Source organism: Perissodus microlepis, chromosome 19, assembly GCF_051167445.1.
Source record: "Perissodus microlepis isolate ML-2025 ecotype Zambia chromosome 19, ASM5116744v1, whole genome shotgun sequence".
NCBI lineage: Eukaryota > Metazoa > Chordata > Actinopteri > Cichliformes > Cichlidae > Perissodus > Perissodus microlepis.
Genome location: NC_140479.1, coordinates 15,299,724 through 15,317,454, shown reverse-complemented (window position 1 = coordinate 15,317,454; position 17,731 = coordinate 15,299,724). Strand labels below are relative to the sequence as shown.

At 41.5% G+C, this 17,731-nt stretch overlaps 1 protein-coding gene and 1 long non-coding RNA gene across 3 annotated transcripts in view; one reads left to right on the top strand and one right to left on the bottom strand.

Moving 5' to 3' along the window:
- slc8a3 (solute carrier family 8 member 3) overlaps positions 1 to 7,055 on the bottom strand; it is a 138,769-nt gene extending 131,714 nt beyond the window's left edge. For both annotated transcript variants that reach the window (XM_084914552.1, XM_084914553.1), the window contains exon 1: positions 6,940 to 7,055. The gene's annotated coding sequence lies outside the window, so the exon portion shown is untranslated. The remainder of the gene's footprint in view (positions 1 to 6,939) is intronic.
- Positions 7,056 to 7,786: 731 nt separating this feature from the next.
- Positions 7,787 to 17,055, top strand: LOC146365661 (uncharacterized). The gene is made up of 3 exons (XR_014798589.1): positions 7,787 to 7,890; positions 10,774 to 12,761; positions 13,582 to 17,055. It is a non-coding gene; the product is annotated as an uncharacterized LOC146365661 (long non-coding RNA).
- The last annotated feature ends 676 nt before the right edge of the window (positions 17,056 to 17,731 follow it).

Genomic DNA, 17,731 nt, shown 5'->3' with positions numbered 1-17,731 from the left:
CTACTTCAATCATGAAAACTGATCAATGATCAGCTGATCGGCTCTCTTGTTTGTTTATCGATCACTTTGCGCCGAAAGAGGAAACCAGCGGATGTCGCGCTAAACAACAGCAGCACGTTTAAGCTTGATCAGCTGTTGTTAGAATTTATTTAATATTAATTTCTAGTATCAGCTGATGTTTGCTGGAGCCACAGCTGTAAAAAAGCTGCTGGTCATGATATGGTTTGGTTATCTGGTGAGAGCGAAACATGAAGATGAAACCAGGAGATGTCCTTACTGAATCATCAGAGCTGTGATGGAGAAACAGGTTTACCTTTTAGGTGACATGAATGAGTTGAAGGGAAGTTATGAACTGTTTCTGAGAGACAAATAACACCAGGATCCTTTTCTATGTAGCTGACAGCTGGTAACTGTGCAGGGGTGGATCTAGCAAAGTGTTGCCAGGGGGCCAGGTAGGGCATTAACAGGGAAAGGGGGGCACAAATAAATACTTTTCTTTCTTATTCTCATTTAAAATGTCTAGCTTTTAAAAAATAATTATCTGAATCTTACAACAAACGATTGATAGATTGATGCATATATACCATCAGAACAGTGTACATCACTGTCACAACAGTGTTTATTTAAATTCAAAGGCTTTATGATTTTTCCTATAATGGCGGCCGGTCTCTAGTCAAAATGCCCGGGACGATTTTTTTGTCCCAGTCCAGCCCTGTATGCAGCTCATCTGCAGTCTGGTGTTACCTACATCTTCCTATTCAGAAGGCAGAATTTCCGAATTCTGAGTACAATCGAAAGCACCACAACTGCAGTTTTTGTGTTGGATGTAAAAGGCGCACATGACACTGTGACGTAGGCTAGAATCATGGCAGCAGTCAATGACGGTCCAGGCGTGGGATTTCTCTCGTGGAAATATGCACATTATCTTTTCCTTTCTATTGGTAGGTGGCACAGTGCACTTGTGGCAAGTAAGCAAGCTAGAAGACTGGCAATCTTGCTGGGTATCCAGTTATGGAAGCAACACATTAACAAGAGAATTCTGAGTAAAACCAAAGTTACTTTCCCTAGTAACTAGTTACTTTGAAAGTAACGAGTAACTTGAAGTAACTGAGTTACTTTTGAGAGAAGTAACTAGTAATGTAACTAAGTTACTATTTTAAAGTAACTTACCCAACACTGTAAATGAGACACAGCGGAAGCATTTCTGGAAAATGTCTATGCATGTTTTTCTCTTTCAGTGAAAGAGTTTTAACTTGTATTTGTGATGCAGTGATGAACTGTGTTCATTGGCGCTGCTTTTTGGTGATTTCCACAACAGAACGTTGGCTGTTTTTAAAGACGCGCCATCTGAAATCCCAAAAATCAAGTCCACTTTGTTTTGCAATAGAAATTTTTAAGGATTCTGTGAGTTTTGTTAAATTAAATGATTCTGTACTTGTTAAACTGTCATTCTTTGTCAAATACCACAAAGCCTGGCTGCTGCTATACCCTGCCCTGCTATTAGACCCCTTTGCAAATGTAAATTCAAACCTTAGAAAGACAACTTGTTTCAGATTCCCAAAACAGTTTTTAGCCTTTTAGATGTCACCAGATTTCCTGTTTTTTTTTAATGATTTTATATACTTTCTGAGATTAAATCCACGAAAAGTCCTTTCCATTTGGCTATGCAGTCTTTCACAGAGAGATGAAGCCCACTCATCTTTACCTCTTAAACGCTCAGGCTCTCTGGGATGCTTTTTATTGAGATTCCTGACACCCCTCCCCCACCCATCACCTTCACTCAATACCAGGTTGAGATGCAAATGAGGAGACTTCACTCAGGCAAGTCTGCTGGACCAGACGGAGTGAGTCCCCTCGTCCTCAAGACCTGTGCCCCCCAGCTGTGTGGAGTCTTTCATAAACTGTTTATGCTGAGTCTGAGTCTGCAGAGGGTCCCAGTGATGTGGAAGACATCATGCCTCGTACCTGTACCAAAGACGCCACGTCCCAGTGGCCCCAAGGATTACAGGCCCGTGGCACTGACCTCCCACATCATGAAGACCCTGGAAAGGCTCATCCTGGACCAGCTGCGACCCATAGTAAGACCACATCTAGATCCCCTTCAGTTCGCTTATCAGCCTCGTCTTGGAACTGAGGACGCCATCATCTACCTGCTCAATCGTGTCTACACCCATCTGGACCAGCCGGCGAGCACTGTGAGGGTCATGTTTTTTGACTTTTCTAGTGCTTTCAATACCATCAGGCCGACCCTCCTGGGTGATAAGTTAGCAGCGATGCAGGTGGATGCTTCTCTGGTGTCCTGGATTGTTGATTACCTGACAGGAAGACCACAATATGTACGTCTCCCACATTGTGTGTCTGACAAGGTGATCAGCAACACAGGGGCACCACAGGGGACTGTCCTCTCCCCCTTCCTCTTCACCCTCTACACCACAGACTTCAGCCACTGCACAGAGACCTGCCATCTTCAGAAGTTTTCTGATGACTCTGCGGTGGTTGGATGCATCAGCAGGGATGATGAGACAGAGTACCGGGCTGTGGTCGACTCCTTTGTCACGTGGTGTGAGCAGAATCATCTGCAGCTCAACGTGGCAAAGACCAAGGAACTGATCGTGGACTTCAGGAAGACCAGGAAACACTTGACCCCTGTTTCAATCCAGGGGGTCAGTGTTGACATTGTGGAGGACTATAAATACCTTGGAGTACACATTGACAATAAACTGGACTGGGCTAAAAACACCACAGCACTTTACAGGAAGGGCCAGAGTCGTCTCTATTTTTTGAGGCGACTGAGGTCCTTCAACATCTGCCAGAAAATGCTCAGGATTTTCTATGAGTCTGTTGTGGCCAGTGCGATCCTCTATGCTGTTGCATGCTGGGGGAGCAGGCTGAGGGTCGCAGATGCCAACAGACTTAATAAACTAATCCGTAAGGCCAGTAATGTTGTGGGGATGGAGCTGGACTCCCTCAAGGTGGTGTCGGAGAGGCGGATGCTGTCCAAGATAAAGACAATGTTGGATAACACCTCCCACCCACTCCATGACATGCTGGTCAGTCACAGGAGCACGTTCAGTGAGAGACTGAGATTACCGAAAAGCACCACTGAACGACACAGGAAATCTTTCCTGCCTGTGGCCATCTCCCTGTACAACGCATCCACTTAACACACTGGTTACTGCTACAAATACACGTTTCTTTTCCAGCTATTTATTTATGAGTGACTTATGTATGTATATATATGTATATATTGTACTATTCTTGTTAGCGTATTGTCTGTCTTGTCTTAATGTTGGTTTATAATGGAGCACTGTAACAAAAAATAATTCCCCCCAGGGATTAATAAAGTATTCTGATTCTGATTTATACCTTGTCTTGTTACCTATTAACCTGCTTTGTTGTGAAAGGTTCCACCAGGTGTGACAGTCTTTTGTTGCACTTCTGCAATCTATTTTTTAAATGTGCTGCTTGCTCAAATTTGCCCTAAGCACATATTTTTTAAAAAGAAATAACGATAGAGTTTCAGCATTTGATACTCCGTCTTTGTATTATTTTCAGTTAACAGACTTTAAATAATTTGAAATCCGCACACTGTTTTTACTGTGTATCATCTTCTATTGTGTCAACTCAAAATCAGGTCATGAATTTAAAAAGTACATTGCCTGTCCATCTTATTACTGTAATAACTCCTGTGGGAAATATATTATCTGCTAAATGCTGCATTATATATCATCGCTGTTTATCTCCAGTGTTGTGCTGAACAGGTAGAGCGCAGCTGGTTCTCGGAGCTTTTTCGCTCCAATCAGCTGAAAATTACACTGCAAGAGCTGTGCAGATTACACCGCTCTTATGGGGTAATTTTCACCACTTTCAAAATGATAAAACCAGATCACGACCAACAAAAAAGGGGTAAAACGCTGGTGTGATGATTAGCACTGTCGCCTCACAGCAAGAAGGTCCTTGCCTTTCTGTGTGGAGTTTGAATGTTCTGGCCAGGCCTGTCTGGGGTCTCACTGGGTACTCTGGCTTCTTTGCAAGGCCAGAGGTTAACTGGTGATTCTAAATTGGCCGTGGTCATGAGTGTGAATGGTTGTTGGCCCCACGACAAATTGGCGACCTGTCCAGGGTGTACCCGACCTCTCAGCTTGTGACAGCTGGTGTGAGTCTCCAGCCCCACTATGACCTTGAATTGGATAAGCAGAAGAAGACAGATGGATGGACCAAAGCAAAAACAGACGGGCCCTGCAGAGTTAACTGATAATTTGCTGTTGATTTATCGCTACAAATGACGCCTTTCCTTCATTGCAGTTAATATAAAATTATTGATTCTAGCTGCTTCCAATGAGCTGTGATCCCCTATGATTTTAACACTTTGCTGTCATTTCCTGCAGCTTTAATTGAGGCAGCGGCACTCTTGTGCCTCCAAGTGTAATGTGTGTGGAAGGGGAGTGATGAAAAACACTCAAATGTGTTCAGTCATTCTGCCTTGGATAAACAGAGGTAAAACAAAATGGCAAACAAGCCAAATACCCACGAATCCAAGAGCAAACTACCAGGCTGACAGAGAGGTTTTAAAGATATAATGCCATACAGTGACACTGGACACAGAGTCAATTGCTTGGTAACTGCCTCCTGTCTTATCCCATTAGACTTATAAATTTCACAAGCTGAATAAAATCATGCTCGGAAAAAATATTTTAGCTGTAAACCATAGTCGTGCTCATTTTCATGCCTCCCAAAAGACAAATAATAAACACTTGTACTTTTCTAAGCTGTAGATTTAGCCATTTTAAGGGCACAGTCATTCCTTATGCATGTAAAAATTCCTTCCTCGCATTTGCAGCCCTAAAAGTGAGGAGCTGATTGATTGACTCGCTGACTGACTAACCGAAGACACAAAAGTACATAATCTTAAGGAATAAAGTAAAGTTCATTACAGTAATTACATTAAGCACTCAGAGAGACTGTTCAGGTGTATGACCCCACGAGGATTTTGTTTTTGAAATATTGATTTTCTATCTTCACACAAATTGCATTCGGGGGCTGTTAGGCAGTGGAGATTTAACCATCCCATTACTCTACGTGCATCACCATTAGAACCGTGACCCCTAAATTAGGAGCTACACAGAACAATTTGCATACTAATTACTGTTTTAAGGATTGTATTTTGCATTGTGAATGCAGGGGCATTTAATCGAGGCCGTTCAGCAGCTCCCGAAAATGTGCTAAAAATGAACAGATAAGACCAAGTTATTAACATATGCTGGACATTAGCATAGGAACCACATCACAAGTGACATTTCTAAATTAAGGCTAAAGATCAGATTTGATGTTTTCCAATTAAATCCAACAGTGACCTCTTCAATCACAAACAGTTAAGAGTGAAAACATTTCAACTCCATTCACACAACTTTGAAACACTTTTTACTTCAAGAAAATGAAGTTCAAGTGATATTCTGAATATGCAGAGTTCTTTGTGTATGTGTATAATTTAACTTGATGGGGATGGTGAAAAATCCAAACGTCTGATCTACATATGCCAAACACATTTAATAGACGAGACACTGATCTAGATAATTAACAACAAATATCGAGTCATACTATTGTTGCTACTTCAGATTAAATGCAAACAGATTGTTGGCTTCATTTTGAAGAGATTTTAAGCTGAAACCTACAGGCCTGAAAACCAAACAGAGACTACTATCAAAGGACAACAACAGCATAGCCTAAAACTGATTAGGCTGATTTCATTTTGCTAAGATTAGGCAGTCCTGTCAACTTTTAGCAACAACCTTTAGCAAAAGTTGCCTAAAACATGAACTGAAAGTGTTACAGATATTTATTATCAATGGGGAGCCTCCAGTTAATCAGCACACAGGCCAGTGTTGCACAAAATCATCATTTCAGTGTTTTTTGTTCTTCTTGTTAAAGCTTCTAAAAATGTCAATTTGTTGTTTTCCTTAAATTGAACGGAATATATTTGTTAGTTTTATTTTGAGCTTTTTCTTAGATGTCAAATCCGTTTTTTAGTAAACAATTTGTGGATTATAAAACAGTTTTTAAAAAGTATCCAAGTATACCATGCGGGGTTTAACAGAGAAATGCACATTTTCTTATCATGTGCATCATATAGTAATCACTGTGCACCCCCTTCTATATGTCCTGACAGATGCAGATAGCATTATGGACGAGACAGTTGCTCTTTCTCTATTTTGGGAAGAGGGGTCTTGTTTAAGGAGGCTATCTGAGATCCGTGAAACATGGACTCAGCAGACAGGGAGCCTCAGCTGTTGCTGATTAATCATCAGAAGGCCGTTTCGCTCTCCGTACCAGTGTCAGTACTACCTGAGGGGGGAATCCCTGCTGGAGAGACTATAGGCCCGCAGTTTAACTTATAGTATGCATGCAGGCCTGGGCTGCACATGTCTAGGAGACACTCGTCTTCAGATATTAACTCCCACTTGAGACACAGCGTACAGGAGAATCCGGGATATAAACGTAAACATAAAAGCACATACGTGAAACTGGAAGTCCAGGTGTTCAGCCAATCACCAGCAATGATGAGCTCGGCAAGCTGTAACAACCGGTATCCTTCAGTTGCGTTGCCAGACGCCAATTATTTTAATGGCACACCCATTAGAGTGTATCACGAATCCATTTCAGTCCGTTGCAATGGATCATATCTGCACAATCACGAGGAGCAGTGTGAGCGCACAGACAGGTTAAAGCCTGGGCAGAATGAAGCGCTCCGGAGTGACAGACCGCATCCAGCTATCGCCTGTTTTTGCATCTTAAAACGCATGTAATGTGATTCGTGTTCAGCAGCATATTATATTTAAAAATCTGTCTTTGTGCCATACCAAGTTGCCCTCCATGTCACGAAGACTAGGTTCTATAGACATACCTGCGAGTTTGAATCATGCCTTATTCATTGTAACCTACCTGGATTTGTATTCCGGGGAGTTTAGCGACTGCGAAATAGCTCCTGTCCGCCCCCTTTATTATTGTTTTACCGCGCAGATCAGCCTGCCAACAGTCTCAAAATAACCTCGCTGTTTGGATCTCTTTAGTCTAACGTGCTCCTCGGACCAAAATCCCCCAGTGATGCCGCTGTCTCGGTCTCCAGCCTGCTCGAGATTGGCGATTGGATCAAACTGGCCAGAGGTGATCGCCTTTGGTCTTCTCCTGCCTTGGCGCCCTCCTGCCCAGATCCTCCCCGTCTGACGGATTGACCGGGTCGCAAAGCTGTCAGTGACAAGGGAGGAGGAGGAGGAGGGGGGTGGTCAGTATTTTAAGATTGCAGCCTTGGTGGAGATGGATCCTCTTAGCCTGTCCGCACGGCTCTCCCTCCTCCTGCAAGCCGTGAATCAGCGCTCTCCTCCTCCTCCTCTCTCGGCTGCGATAGCGCAAGAAATCTGTGATGTGGCTGTTAGAGACACTGGCGTAGAGCTCCCCGCCTGCTGTCTTCGCTACAGATGTGACATCGTGTGTTCATGGAAAGCTCAGCTTTCTCTGAGTTGCCAGGGCTCTCTGCTGGACTTGGCGCACCATCGGAATGACCGCGGTGTGTCTCCTGTGCGCTCCCCTCAAAGTCAGTTTCTGCAGCTTGCAGTAAAAGCTGGAGATGAGTGTGCCGTCCTCGCGTGAGTAATATTTAAAAAAAAAATTGTATAGTTATCAATATTAGAACCACTCTCACGCGACGATGGTGTGAAATGGTTGCGCCCTACAGCCCTCCGCCCCCCATTTCTAAAAGTCACACAGACAGACTCGGTTAGGCGCGCAACTACGTCACCATCAGCTGAGAGAAGAAACCTGCAACACAAACCGTGAATCTCTTCCAGACCCACAGTCCGCTGCTGCTAAGAATGAGAGGAAGGGGATAATCGAGAGGTAGGAGATCACGAAGGTTTTGACACAAAAACTGATTGCTGTTTTTTCCTGTTTGTTTTTCTTTTTATTTTGTAGTTCTTTAGACCATTTGTTAACTCTAGCAAATACAATATGCCACAGAAGCGAGATGAAAATTACTCTGGCTGGCCACATCCCACAGATACAATAGAAATAACGCGCGGATACACTGGATACGTGTATATGATATGATGGACTAATCTTAACAATTTCTTTCCATCTTATGAGCATTATTATATAACCTACAATGGCTGTAGGCATGCACTTAAAGAGCCAACTTAAAATACCAGCAAACATTAAAGGCCCAACACATCAGCACACGTGTTTTACTCACACAAACACGGACTCTTAACTTACTTTGTTATGTCATGATGGCTGATCTCAAAGACGAAGTTATCAGCCAATGCTTCCCAGCTTGGTTAGTAGAAGCTACAGCTGAATGCAAGTGACAAAAATGGCAGTTCCCCTAGGTGCCACTAGAGGCTGCCTGCAAAAGGGAGTCAATCCTCCTGGATTATCATGTTAAAAATGGCTACCTCTACGCCATTCAGAAAAGTTGTGGGGTGAGGGGAATTCGTTTTATAACTCTTCCACCAGAAGGACTGAGTCAGTTAGATGTCTGTGTTGAGTGACAGGTGTCCTTACGCAGGCAGTTAGAACCATTCGTTAGAGCCATGGCAGCAAGAACGGCAATCAAGTGTTTTCCATAACTGACACAGACTCTTTCATACTGCTGTGGAGGAATTTTGGCCCACTATTATTATTATTATCATTATTATTATTACTATTAAATAACAATTATTCCATAATTGTTTTAAATCAGCCACACTGGAGGGCCTTTCTAGTATTACAGGCTTTTTAAGGTCATTCCAAAGCATCTCAGTATGATATATTCCAGACTTTGACCAGGCCACTTCAAAACCTTCATTCTGTTGTTTTGCAGTCACTCAGAGGTGGACATCAATCCATCTTCTACCAACTATCTAAGTCCGGGTCGTGGAGGCAGCAGTTTACACAGAGACGTCAAGACCTCCTTCCTGACCACCTCCTCGAGCTCCCTTAGTACAGTTAATTATGATTTGTGAAATAATGACATTAAAATTTGCTCCAAAAGTAACCAACACCTTCATCTCTGTCAAGAGGTCCAATTCAGTGACTCAGTTTAGCACCCATCTGTTGCCTACAGACACCTGTGTTCAAAGTGGCAAATATTCATTAACACAAATAAAACGTGTGAGATCTAAAATACAATACTTTTTTGAAGCTGTCTGCTGTCTTCTTAATTCTCGTGGGCGTTTTTAGCATGGGTATCTATAAAAAAAACAAGCCTCAAGTGGCCATTGGATGAACTGCATGTTCAGTGACGACTTGGTGCTTGTTGTTATTTATGTTTCATGTCAGGCGACAGAAGCTTTTTCATAAGAGTCTTTGTTGGACGTTTATAATACAGAAGTCCCTGAAAAATAAGCAATAAATTGATGGCGCCACAATCTGTCGTTCCTGCAAGTTAAACCCACATTTGATGCATTATATTGTCATCAGGCAGCGGTACAATCAATCACACAACAAGAACACTTGCAAGTTGTCAACATACAAATTATATCCAGGTGGCTGTGGCTCAGGAGGCAGAGCAGCTCATTCACTAAGCAGAAAGCACTTTGAGTGCTCAGTAAGAGTAGAAAATAGTATAATATAATTACTATTCCATTTCCATTTCCCACCCTAATTAGTATCAGCATTAGGGATAAAGGCTGCCTTTAGAGGTGTAACATTAGTAATAGGATATATTCTGTTAATGATCCTGAGAAAATCAGATGGAGTACATGAAAACATACTGAATGTGTCAGGGCACAAAAGGTGTAATTTAACAGGGCAAAAAAAAGCTTTTATACCATGTTTGTACTTATATTGGATGCATGTGTTTATAAATGTATCAAATCACCAAGGAATTAGAAAAATTAAAACATATAACATCAAAAATGAGTACTAATTCATATAATTCTTTCATAAAAGGAAACTCAATTCAAGTTATTTGAATATGGTTACCATCGACAAGGGATCACTTGGTGGTCCTGCTGAACACATTCTCAATGATCTCTCATCAGCTCTTCTGTGTTGTTGTGCCCATTGTTCAGTTGCATTGCACAACCTGATGATCTCCATCTCCAGTTATATGCATTACTAGTCAATAAGAGCTTCGCTGGGCACACAGTCCTTGATGCAGCACAATCACCCTGCTGACGAGACAGACGAAGCCCCAGAGACGGGAGCAAAGCAGGAGGATGTTGACACCGCCACCACCTCTAATTATAGCATCATACAGGCCTGAGGCACTGTGAGGGAGGGGGAAAAATCCTTAAACTCCCAGAGCAAACCAAACTGTATGTAAAATTAATTCCGGTATTTAAGTCTTTTAAAATAATTAGCAGTTAATCAATAATGAATAATTATTCCCCTGTCTAGAAACAACAAGGATAGACTCTTACTGCAGCATGCCGAGTCCCTCTCTGTTGGGACGGAGCCTGTATGCAAAGCAGGAAAAATCAATTGGATCCGATTTTAATTACATAGTCCGGCACTGCGGTACAGAATCTCATTAGCCTGTTCAGATTTCCATGCTTGTTGAATTCAAGTCTGAGATTCAAAAACAATCACTCCCCAAATGGACAGACTGTTTTTTTTTGTGTGCGTGCGTCTGTGTGTGAGGAGTGCGGAGGTAAAGAGGGGCAGGGGTGCTATGATGAGCCAATCTGTCCAGGTAGTCCAAACCACTAGCACTCCCCCATCCTCCACTCCTCTACATGCAATGCTGTAATTAGTATGGAGACTACAGTTGGATTTTTAATATAGTTTTCTTATCTGCAGGAAAAAGGGTGGAGGCCGAGAATACACTGGACATACTGGTGGTGCTTAAGTGTACCTGCACCCAGCATGCATCACATGATTGGAATTCAATGCCTGCTCTTGCCTCTCTCATCAAAGTCCTCCATGCATTTAGTGATGATTAATGGATTATACTTGTAATCAACACACCAGGCCTGCTTGTGCTACCCACTGAGAGGAGCAGCACTTACAAGGGGGAGGGTGGCTTGATGGTCTTAGCTCTGAAAACTGACTGCTGACATTGATTCTCAGAATAAGGCAACTTTTCTCCAGCTCCTCCTTGGTAATTTCTCTCTTCACTGTTTTACCACAAGAAGCTTGACAACGGCACGCCACACCACGCAGGAGCACCAGCAGCAGTGGGGAATAAAACAGCATAGCAGGAGAGAATAGTGCTGCACTTGCATCTTCTGATTCGTAATTTCACTCTCTCTCTCTGTGCTGCACTCGGCACTTGCTGATAATTTGTAGGATTGAGATGCAACAACTTTGCCCACCCAGGCAAAGGCACTGTGGGAGCGGCCAGTGAGAGAAACAGGAGGGAGCGGTCATCGGGAAAGTTAACATCAACATCACCCCCTAGGCGACGTCCACTTACAACAGGCGGTAATGAACGGTGAACCTGTGAAACAAGAAAGGTAGAGAGTCACCTTGCATCAGGATCTCAGGGATGGCAGTCACTCTGAAGACTTAAAAGATGCATGGAGTGTGACTTAAATCAAAATATGGCTAGGCTGAAGGGTCATTTGGTCTTCACTGCTTAGCTAAATGGCTGTCTGGCATTATACATTAGTTTTAGTGTTATCTACCATGTAGACATTTGATTGTAGCATTTGTAATGTCCTGAGAAACCTGTGACCACATCTGTTAGCCCCTTCTATCCTTGAGATGAGCTGACACACACTACCACCACCCATGATGCATCAGAAGATGATCTATCAACTAATTCTGAAGAATTAGAGAACAATAAATACAGTTTAAAGGCAAAATCTTGGTTTTACTTGTGTCTTATGGCCTCATCAAACAGGAAAACTTTACAGCAAATTTAATTTGGCATTGAAGCTCAGATGCACATTGTAGCCTGAAACAGAAAAATTATGATTCAATCATCGCTCATTATTTTGTCAAGACACAGTAAACTCAAGAGAGGCTGCATTTATTTTAGAGGCCGTTTATACTCCCAGCAAAGGAGACTCAACATGACGGTCTGCTGTTCTTATACAGAACTGTGCAAAAGTCTTGTGCCACCACTTTTTTCCTTTTTTTAATATTTTGCAATTAAAATGAGAAGCAAGGGCAGTGAAACACAGAACATGCATGGGAATGCAGTATATAAGGCAAAAACAGTTTGTACAATTGTAACAAGACTGAAAGTGGTATGATTTTGGTATCACAGCCTGAACTCTCTTAGGAAAGCTTTTATGTAATTTATTTAACCAGTCTTCAGGAATAGTTTTCCAGGATTCTTAAAGTAAATTCAAAGCTCTCATGCTTCAATAATCTAGAGGTCCAGGCTCTGGGGAGTCCAACCAAGGACTGATCGTCTTCTACCATGAGTTTTTTCTATCCAGGCATACTTTTACTGCGTTGGCAGTTTGTTTGGGATCATTCCCCACGAAAAAATTAGGTCAGTTGACAGTTAGTTCATTTCAGATAGTATTGCATGGTGGATTAAAATCTGATTGTATTGTTCTGTGTTCATAATGCCATCAATTTTGACCTCCTTCGTGCATGACGATGACTTGAACAAAAAATTTAGAATTTGGATTCATCACTCCATAAGACCTGCTGTCTGAGATTTTCAGTCAAGTTCTTGTGTAATTTGGCACACCTCAGCTTTTTCTCCACAGTTGGTTTCTTGAGAGCTACCACCATCCACTGAGACCTCTGAGGTCCAGGATTCAGATGAGGCTTCGGTGAACAGTAGATGGATCAACCAAAGGGGGAAATCAACCTCTACTATGTCCTTTGTAAGTTTTTTGTTTGATTGTTTTGTTTTTCTTAACGACGTGACTTTAAGACATAGTTCATCTGCTGTAGATAATTTTTAGGCCTGGCACTTTTTCTTTGTCCTCCACCTTTTTAGTTCCCTGGACCCTGCTGAGATATGCCGAGTTTTCAGCTAATAGCTGTCTGGGAAAAAACAAAATACTATTTTATGCCCAGCAAAGTGTTATCTTTGGCATTTCTCATATATTCAGCTCAAGAAATGGGAACAAATCACACCATAGGGCGACCAGCATTTTTATTCCGCATCTATGCTTACAAATAACAGTAGATTGCTGTACAAAATGTGCTGCATTTTTTTTTAAAGAATTTGCTCAAATGTTTGAATATGTTTGCCATATAAATATACTCACAATGTTGTAGTCCCAGAAGGAAAAATCCTAATATGGTAGAACAGCTCACACCTCCACTGCACTAGAAATCTTTTCTTCTTTTTGTGGCATCTAGCCAAACACCATCACCTTTATCCCATCATCCAGACATACATGCTTTGGCTTGATTAGGTGGGGATGCACATAATCAAATTGAGAGGACGAGCTGGTTATTTTTTCTATAATGCAATAAAAGCTTTACCACTGTGCACCAATAAATCCTCTCCTCAAATAAAAACCTGACAGTCCATAAATTTGTACTGAGTGCAGATAGAGAGGAACCACTAAGCTTTCCCAAATATATGATAAATGCTCTTTTACTTCAGTATTTGCTCCCATAGTGTAGCCTTCCGCAGCTGCAGCTATTGGAGCTGAGCATTCAGTGGTTCACTGGTCCGGAATATATTTGCAGGGGAAGATGGGTGAGTGAGGGATACCCGCACCGACTCCATTACATCAGAGGGACGGTGCACAGAAGACGAGTGTAGGACACTGGACTCCACATTCATCTACTCATCTCCCTTGTGCCTTATGGTGCTGAATGAAAGACAGAAAGAAGGACAGGATGGAGGGTGGAGCATCAAAAGTACGGGATGGCGATATGAAGGAAGACCGGATGAGACACAGATCAAGGCGGAGAGGTCAGTTCGACTGAGGGACTTAGCGTCACATCGCCCGGGCCCCTGTGCCCCACGGCCACATCTCCATGGCAACGTGTGGCCCCTGCCTCGGTCGCGGGGAGAGTGGAAGTGACGGCGGCGATCTGTGCGTGTTCCGTCTGGCTCATTATGTGGCGAATGAAGTGAAACAGCCAGGGGGTGCATTTGTTCTGCGTGGACTACCCCCTCAGCTGCCAAGCGTCTATTTATAGAAATGAAAGAAAAAGAGAGAAAGCGGGCCTAAATAAAATAAGCACAAGGGCCATTTCTCGACTCACTTTTCCTCCTCTCTTCCCCCTCCTCCAGGTAGTAATAGTCTCTATTTTCTGCATCTCTCTGAGACTCAGAAGGGTGATGAAGGCTCTCCCTAACTAAAGACCGTTTTCATATTTGATAAAACTCTGTTATTTTCCTTTAATGTATAGAATTTCACAGATATAACATAGAAAATCCTGAAACTACAAACTGATACTGACTGAATGGAGTGTAATACCAGGCATCATCGTGAAACAAAGTTTAAGTTTAAGTTTAATAATTGAGTTATTAACATTTTAACTGATAGATGACTGAATTTAGACAGAAAAATCAATGTTTCTTTAAAATATATAACTCTATATTGATATATTACAGAGAAAGCCTTGTATCTGTGATGATATGCACAAGTTATTCTTCCATGATGTTAATTATTTTGCCCCCAGCCAGGAAGAATATTCAAATCCTCAGTTAATTATAATACAGAGGACAATAGACAGTTAGCGAGTGACTACCCTACTGAAAGGGACATAGGCATGCAGGAGGGGTTTCCACAAGTACTAACTAAACTGGCCTTTTTGAACTTATTGCAGAGAAAATGGTGCCGAAATCAAATGAGTGCAATACAGATGTGTGCAGTTCTGTGTTTGTTTTGCATGAACAAATTTCTGCAAATCTCAATGAATTGAAATAACAAGAGCGAAGCAAAATTGGCTTCTTTTTTTTAACTAAATAACAACACTCTGTAATATGTGTTGTTGTTTATAATATTGAGATATTAACACCTGGTGAGAACTAGATATTTTTTTATTATGTCCAGATATGTAAAATCTGGACATAGTGGGCGTAAGTTCTTTTTTTTTTTTTTTTTTTTTTTTAACCATGCCTGTACATCATAGAGTTCTCTAAAAAGCAAATTCATCAAAAATCTGAACATCAGTCTCTGTGACTTAAAGATTTCAAACTTTCTGCTTGTTGCAGCTTTAAAACAGCAGCGTTGATGTTAAGGTCAAAGATCACATTAAATACAGTTCCTGGAAAGAATCAAATCTCCGGTGTTTACTTTGTGTCATCAAAGTGGCACAGTATTTCATTTTAATTTTCTGGTGATGATTTTTAATCAAACTACCATTCCCTATATAAGTGACAGTCTGCTGGTTAAGCTGTCACTGATTAGCATTAAGTAACAAATATCAAAATGTTGCAATTTCAGTCTGGTGTGAGAATTCACCCGATGATGACAAATGAGATATTATATTCTGCATTTCTCTCACTGAAGTGAATAGTCATGTCTGCAATCCTTGTGAAAAATGTCTTCTCATGAGATAATAACAGTGGTAATTAATCATCATCTGGGGTATGTGTGAGTGAATCTGCGGAGAGGGAATTTTTCATTCATCAAGGGCCAAAAGGACTGTGAGCAGAACGCTTTTTCTGCAACGTTTCCACATCAGAGTTGTGATGATTTGGCAGATTAAAAACCAGACTTGCAGGGCTGCTAATTAAAGGGGGAATCGACTGATGGAGGGGCCCCAGAGCTGAATAGGGCCACTGGAAGATGCTCAAGATTATTTTGAGAGCCCCAGTTGTCACATTGCCCAGAATCTCATCCGACTCCACAATTCTTGTTTCTCAAACTTCATTAGTTCTCATCAAACAACATGGTAAATATTGAATTTCATTTCCCCCTTGTTTAGCCTTGTCCACTTAATATTTAATTGCATTTTCTTGCATTCTCTAATAAAAAATTGATGTGAATGGGCGTATGTTTTTCAAATATGGGCTCCATCTCATAACACATCTTGGCAGCTCACTTACGATAGCAAGCCCTTCCAGGCTGACCTATTTTGGCCTCTGATGACTACACCCCCGCTATATCTCCTCATCGTAGAACTGTAGAGCTGTAACATGTCTTTTGCTTCAGCGCTCTTAAGTCTTCTTCACGTGACTCACTTGAAGTAAGCTCTGTGGAAAAGCTGCGAGGCTGTAGAGCCGTACAAAATTAACAAGGTTACACGGTTCACCAAACACTGAGCTAAATAACTTCCATATAATGTACAGTGAAGTAGGACAGTGTGGAGGAAATAAAGAAACGGCTAAATGAGTGGGATGTTTAGCTGAAAGCAAAGCCACCTCACCTAATTTCACACATCATTTTGTCTTCTAGAGATTTCCTTGCTAGCAAGAGAAGGGCCCACTTTCCTAGACATGTGTTACGCTTCGTCCAAGAATCTTGTTTCTTTTTTTTTTTCTTTTTTTTTTTCCAGGACATGGTGCAATCTGTGTTTAGGAGACCGACGCGAAAAGTCTGCAGTGATGAAAGGACATCTCTGAGGAAGCTAACTGCTAATACTATCATGCTGTGATCCATTTGTTACCATGTTAATATCAACCACGTTCATACTGACAAATATTTATCATGCCCACGGAAAAATCTTGAGCTACCCCCATTTCTTTATATCTTTGCTTTCTGGGAGCCAGATTTTTAATTTTATATTTCATTATTTTTGGAAAAAATGATCGTGAGTAATAGTTTTCTAGGTTCTCTTAACGTCTTTCAAAGTTTTTCTTTGGACACTGGCTGCTTTTTCACGAATTTTTTAGGGTTTTTGGCTGCATTTCATCCAGTGATGTTGATGATCTTGTCAAAATTGATGGAACACTTTTCCGCATTAAGAAAAAACACACTGCCAGTTCCCTTTCTACCACAACTGTTTGATTTGTTTGTTAGTCTGGTTGTAGTGCTTCTTTTACTTAGACTTTGAATGTGTCACTTTTTATTGTATCACATTTTCAAATGTTCCTGTTATTTAATAAAGAAAATAATAATTTTTTCCACCACCACAGCTAACCCCTCAGTATATTGAGGCCAAGCTTAATGAGCATCATCAAACTCAATATCTTTTCTGTCCCAAAGAAACAGCAGCATCCTCGCTGAAGTTCTTATTTCTAGACAGTATTCATCTAATCAAAAACAGCCCTGGAGCCACCCGGTGGAGCATCCAGCACGAGTGTGTGATTCACCTCTAAGATTACAAATGCACCAACATGTGGCTATTCTAATTTTAGAAGCCTCTTCGCAAAACACCAGACATTTTTATCAACCCTCCGCCTGACGCGAGAGCTTTGATGTGATCCGCTAATCCTGTTACAAACACTTGATTACTCCGCTTTGTTATTCAGAGGTGTTTGGCGGATAAGAGGCGATTGCTACTTCATGGCGCTTTGCCACACATTCAAACAGCCTATGACAAAACAGCACTCTGAGCAAGATGTATTTTTGTACAACCTGTGCATGGGAAAAATAACCCTCACATAGGATCTGCTGTTTGTTTCCTGAGCCCAAGAACACTCTGTATTAAAACAGCTCAAAAGTCAGGAACGTAAAAAAGGGATTGCGGAAAATGTATCCCAAGACATTTTCATGCGCCTGAAGAATATTCATTACATCTCATTTCACAGCTGAATGAGATGAGGCAGCACATGCATTATCTGTCACTCACCCACACATTACCTAAACGTACGAATCTAGGGCCATTGTTGCATACAGAAAATATCATGTTCTTTTGTTTTTAGGACCAAAAAAGCAAAAAGGTAATACTATTTCTATTATAAGCACAATAAATCCACTGCAGTGCAAAGTAATAACTG